This window comes from Alligator sinensis, unplaced genomic scaffold (genome assembly GCF_000455745.1).
Source record: "Alligator sinensis unplaced genomic scaffold, ASM45574v1 scaffold1283_1, whole genome shotgun sequence".
Classification (NCBI taxonomy): Eukaryota; Metazoa; Chordata; order Crocodylia; family Alligatoridae; genus Alligator; species Alligator sinensis.
The window spans coordinates 233324-238696 of record NW_005842091.1 but is presented as its reverse complement, the minus strand read 5'-3'; the positions used below and the strand labels follow the sequence as shown (position 1 = coordinate 238696).

Sequence of the window (5373 nt, the reverse complement as noted above, 5' to 3'; positions counted from 1 at the left end):
CCGGCCCGGCCACGTGTGGACGCCCGGCCCCAGCACGTGTTGGCCCCGCGCGCTGGGGGCGGGCTTTGCACACCCGGGGCAGGCGGGCAGCCCACACGTGTCGGCACGGCACGGGCAAGGTTCACACACGCCTTAGCCCAGCGCGGGGCAGGGTTCGGACACGTGTTAGCCCAGCGCAGGGCAGGGTTTGAACACGCTGGCAGGGGGCAGGGTGCAAACACATGTTGGCCCAGCACAGGGCAGGGTCCAAACAAGTTTGGATGCACATCTTGCTGGCATCATTGACTTCCTGCCTCTGGCAGGGGACTGGGCCCAGTGATCTCATGCGGTCCCTTCTCAGCCCAAATGTCTATGAAATCTAAGTGTTAGCCCAGCACAGAGCAGGGGTCGAACATGTGTTGGCCCAGCATAGGAGGGGTTCGAACAGGTGTTAGCCCAGCGTGGGCAGGGTTTGAACACGTGTGGGCCCAGTGCAGGTGGGTTTTGAACATGCGTTAGCTCGGTGCAGGCAGGGTTTGAACACCCAGCACAGGCAGGGTTCAAACACATGTTGGCCCAGCACTGGCAGGGTTTGAACACATCTTAGCCCAACACAGGGCAGGGTTCAAGCACGTCTTAGCCGAGTGTGGGCGGGGTTTGAACACGTGTTAGCCCAGCATGGGCAGGGCAGCAGTGTGTGTCCTGCACGGTGTCAGCCCCAGCCCCTCTCTGGGGCTGTTCCCTGCCTGGTGCCAGACACCCCCCCCACCCCTTGTCTGGGCCTGCTCCCTGCAGACAGAGCCCGGGCTGGGGGAGAGGGGACGTCCGCAGAGCTGCACCTGCCTGTGCGCAGAGGCTCGCACCATGCTCCAGTCCAGGGGCACTGGCAGAGGGAACCAGGGCGGGTGCCATTTCCAGCCCCCGCTTAAAAGCTTTCATTGGGCAACGAGGCACTGACACTAGTGAGGAGCTCCAGCCTGAACCAGGCGTATCCCCCGAAACCTTCAGCCTGGGGGCAGAAACCTTGCATGGAAAATTTCCACAGGGATGTTAAAGCTCTGCCCAGGTTGTGGGCAGAGCCCTGCCGTAGACAGGACTTGCCCCTCCCGCCCTCCCGTGGGAATGGTTGTCAACGAGCTCACCTAATAATGCGTAAATAGATGTTCGTTCTAGGAGCACGGGGCTGCGAGGGCATGCAGGAGGAATCCCCCAATTCCCCCAGCAAATCTTCCCATGCAACGACACTAGGGGTGGGCAAAATGTGGCCCGTGGGCCAAATGCGGCCTGCCAGGCCCATCTATCCTGCCAATGGAGCCCCTAAAAAATTTAGAAAATTCATATTTATCTGCCCCTGGCTGCCTGTCACGCGGCCCTCGATGGCGTGCCAAAACTCAGTAAGCGGCCCTCTGCCCGAAATAATTGCCCGCCCCTGAACTACACAGAGCAAATGCAAAACACCCCAAACCCCCTATAACTGTGCCATGCATTACAGCCTGCCGCGCTGTCATTATAGCAATAACACAAGCCTGCCGGATGCCTGAGACACTGCATTATATTTAATTACTATTAAACCAAGCTGCTTCTTTGAAACTAGAAGTGATCTGCCGGTGAGAGCGCTGGGCCTACGCCCTGCTCTTGATCCGTGCGGGAGAGTCTCCATTGAAGGCAGTATGAGCTCTCCCTGAAGGCCTGTGGGAGGGTGCACAGAGAACACCTGGCCCAGTTTCCATCTGTATTTTTCTGGCAGCACACCGTGCTGAATGAAGGTTGCAGCCAGCATGGAGCCCAGCGGGTTTGAGGTCCTTCTTGCAAAGAGGCTGAATACAGTGTCTTCTGCGGGGCCTAAGCACCCCTATTGCCTTGCTCAACGGAGAACGCTGTTCGGTGCAATGACTTGGTGCATAGCATCCTCTGTCTGTTGATGCCTGGGCCCCAGTGAATACGAGAGCCTTCTGCTTGCCGATGGAGTGCAGGCCAAATGGTTAGCAGGTGCCATCCGCAGAACAGCACTGAAATCAAAGCAACCAGAGGAGGAAGATGCTTTACACCCCAATGGCAGCAGTCTGTGCTTTGAGCACCGAAAACCCTGCTTCCGTTCCCCCCTGATGCAACCAAGGTGTGCGATTACAACAGGTACCCGTGCATCACCTGAAAAGGCCGTGTCTGCCTTCACAAGTGGGTGGGTGTTATCGAATGACCTGTGCTAAATACCAAGGAGGTGGGAGGTTGCAGCAAAAAGCACCATGCCTATTTTGCAAAAGTCTCCCAAGCTCCGCGCCAACAAGACCCCCACTGCGACAAAAGAGAGCAAACGGACGAGTCGGTCTCTGTCTTGCTTTTTTTGTTTTCCCAAACAGAAATTCAAGTGGAGATCAAACAGGAACCGAACACAACTCCTATTGGAAGGTAAAAAATGTTTTACAGCCTACAGTAGATTAACTAAATATGTTTTCACATCTGATTCCTTTTCTTGATTTATGGAACTCTAATTATTGTTTTAAATCACTTACATCATGCAAGGGGATTTGCAAAAAAGGCTGCATTTTTACCGCTGAGTTTTTAATCAAAGGGAGGGGGAAATGTGCTGTAAATAAACAATAATGATTGTGATGATCACCAAATGCCAGGCAATTAACAATCAACACTCAAAACAGGCGATGCTAATTGCACTGCACCGGCTCCTAATGTAAAAATATAAATACATTATATCCACATCGACAGCATGGGGAAAACAATTCAAAGGTTTATGCTCTCCCCCTAGAGCTTTGCAAAACAAGTTAAAAAGAAGCAATTTACAAGTTGGATCTCTTAAAAAAAAAAAAAAAATACAGACTCGAACTGGCTCGTACTTAAAATACCATTTTGCCGCAGAGAGAACTAAAAATGTTTACTGGTTTCTAATGGAAAATTCAATGCTGTTTTACTACGAGATGTGTATTTTATTATTATTTCTGTTCAGGGCAATCCAAGCAAGCATGGAGATTTTATGGGACGTAGAACAAACAGCTTGAAACAGGGAGGACCCCCCCTCCCGCTTAATTATAGCAGGATCTGCACTTCCCTGTAATTATAGGCGCATCTAGCACTGAGCACCAGGCTAGATCAGGCCCTAGAGCTGTGCGGTGGGGTGGTAGGCCTGTCAAGTCTTGCCAAGGCAGAAAAGGTCGCTGGTTTAAGGTGCCTTGTGCTAGCGCTTGTTATACCTCCGTGGGAACTCCGCACCTGTTGAGGGAGGCTGCTTCATCCACACTGAGACCGGAAGAGCAGGCTCACAACAGGCGTGCACACCCACACCTGCCCTTCTCTACGGCTTTGCAAGCCAGTTCAACCAGCATGGATGCACAGCAGCCAGCCAGAGATTTCTTTTCGTGACTCCCCGGTGAGAACGACCCCGTAGACGCCAAGGAGAGCACGGTGACTAGGAGTCGTGTGTGCAAGCGCCCCAAGTGACCGCTTTCCAGTCCACTGCCCTCAACTGGGCGCAGTTAGAAAGGCTGGGCTGCGTGTGTCATAGGCTCCATAAAGCTACGGGCTCGTGGAGATTCTCTTTGAGTGCATGGCAGGAGTTTGGGGTTTCGGAAGAAAAGCCAAGGTGCCTACTCCCTGTTGCCGAGAGGTGCAAAATGGCAGGGGTGCATGGCTCAGTGACACTTGGGAAGCTCATAAGTGGCTTTGCTACAGTCCCCCGGAGTGTTTCCCTTAGCGTGGCCCAGGGCATGAGCAGTTCTTGCAGCCTCCGATAGCAAAGAGCCGTGTGGAGAAGACAGCCTCACACAAGAAGCTTCCACTTCTGAAGCTCATTTAATAGATTTGTTAAAACCCCTTTAAAATTCTGCCCCGTCCCTTTCCCCTTGGGAATGGGCTTAGGCTCCTAATGCCCTTAGGGACTGGGGAAAATGTCACCATGTACATGTCAGCATAAAGCTGGCCTCCACCCAGGGTTGCTTTGGAGCATGTATTCGGTGCACCCAAAGGGAGAAGTCCTGACCTTGAATCCACAGTATCTCTTTGCTTTCTCATTTCTCTTCATCTCAGGAATATTTCATCACCAGAACGGTGAAATAACGTACTAAATTATGCACTTCTGCAAATGAAACCATCCATCTCGGAGGAGCTGGGTCCCTTCCATCGCGGCCTTTGGACCGAGGCCTCCACATCGACCCCTCTGGAACATCCCAGCCTGCGATTGCAATGCACCACGTCCTCCCTCCACCTGTCTCCAAATGGCTGATGGTTAAAAAAGTTATTTCCAATGTTGTGCTAAGGCCTTTTTTTTTTTTTTTTTTAAAGCTAAAATCATCATTCTGTTAATTAACCTATTAATGTAATTATCTCTTTTTATAATTAGGTCTTCTGAGTCCTCTTCAAGATAGAGGGTATTACAAGGAGAAGATTCATAGCCTGGGAATTTGGAGAGAGCAAAACTAACCACACGATGCACTTCTGCACCGTGCTGTGAGTCCAGCCCCTTCCCCTAGCCTCAGGGAAGGGTTGAGGGCATTTTCTATGTGAGTCAGGATTGTACGTGCTCAGGAGTGCCAGACAAACTCAGGGAACCAACAGGCAGACGAGGAGCAGCAGCGTGATGGAGAAGCCCACAGGGTTTGAAGCAGATACACCGACCCCTCAAAGCACCCAAAACCGGTACCGGGCATGTGGGGGTGCACAAGTCAGGTCATGGCAGGAGAATAGTACAGGTGATTTCCAGGTGCTGCTGTTGTGGGCAGAGTGGGAGGGGTGCGGAGAAGAGGAGGCTGAAGGCAAGGCACTGAAATACCAGCCCAGCAAGGCAGAGCATGTGAATCGCAAGACACAACACTGCTTTGCACTGGCTTAACTCTTCCCATCTGCAGACCCCGAGCTTTGATCAGGGTGGAAGTGGACAATCTGAGACCTGCTGGGCCAAACGGTGCCCTGGGGCGAGCATGAAGGCAGAGGCTGCATGGAAGATTGCATTAAGACTGTCGCCCCTTTAGGCCAGGGCTTGAAGCCAGCCTGGTAACTACAGCTGGGCTGCTCCTCCTCAGAGCTGGGAATCGTTAACATGCAGGATTTTACCAGCTGTCCCCTCCAGAAGAGAGCTTATAACTAATTGCCGGGTATCTCCAAACTTCCCATGTGTGCATGCGTGCCATCCGGGGCAGGGTTCCTGTCCTGCCCACATGTTGGAAGCTCCCCATGCTTTTTGCAGGTAACAGCAAAGGGGAACATTTTCATCGGGGCTTGGCCATCTCCACGGTCCCCCCGACACATCGTGGCAGTAACAGCCAGCACCGAGATGCAGCGGCAGGGCCCTCCAGGATGCTGATGCTCTCCCGTGGCTGGAGAAAGGGGGGGATGGTGCCCTCTAGTGAACTAATGAGAGTAGGAGGCACAAAAACGTCCACAGAAGCT

General features: G+C 52.7%; 1 long non-coding RNA gene across 1 annotated transcript; it reads left to right on the top strand.

Annotated features, from left to right (window-relative positions):
* The first annotated feature begins 2163 nt into the window (after positions 1-2163).
* Positions 2164-4958, top strand: LOC102381394. Its single transcript, XR_323874.3, has 3 exons — positions 2164-2385; positions 4015-4212; positions 4328-4958. It is a non-coding gene; the product is annotated as an uncharacterized LOC102381394 (long non-coding RNA).
* The last annotated feature ends 415 nt before the right edge of the window (positions 4959-5373 follow it).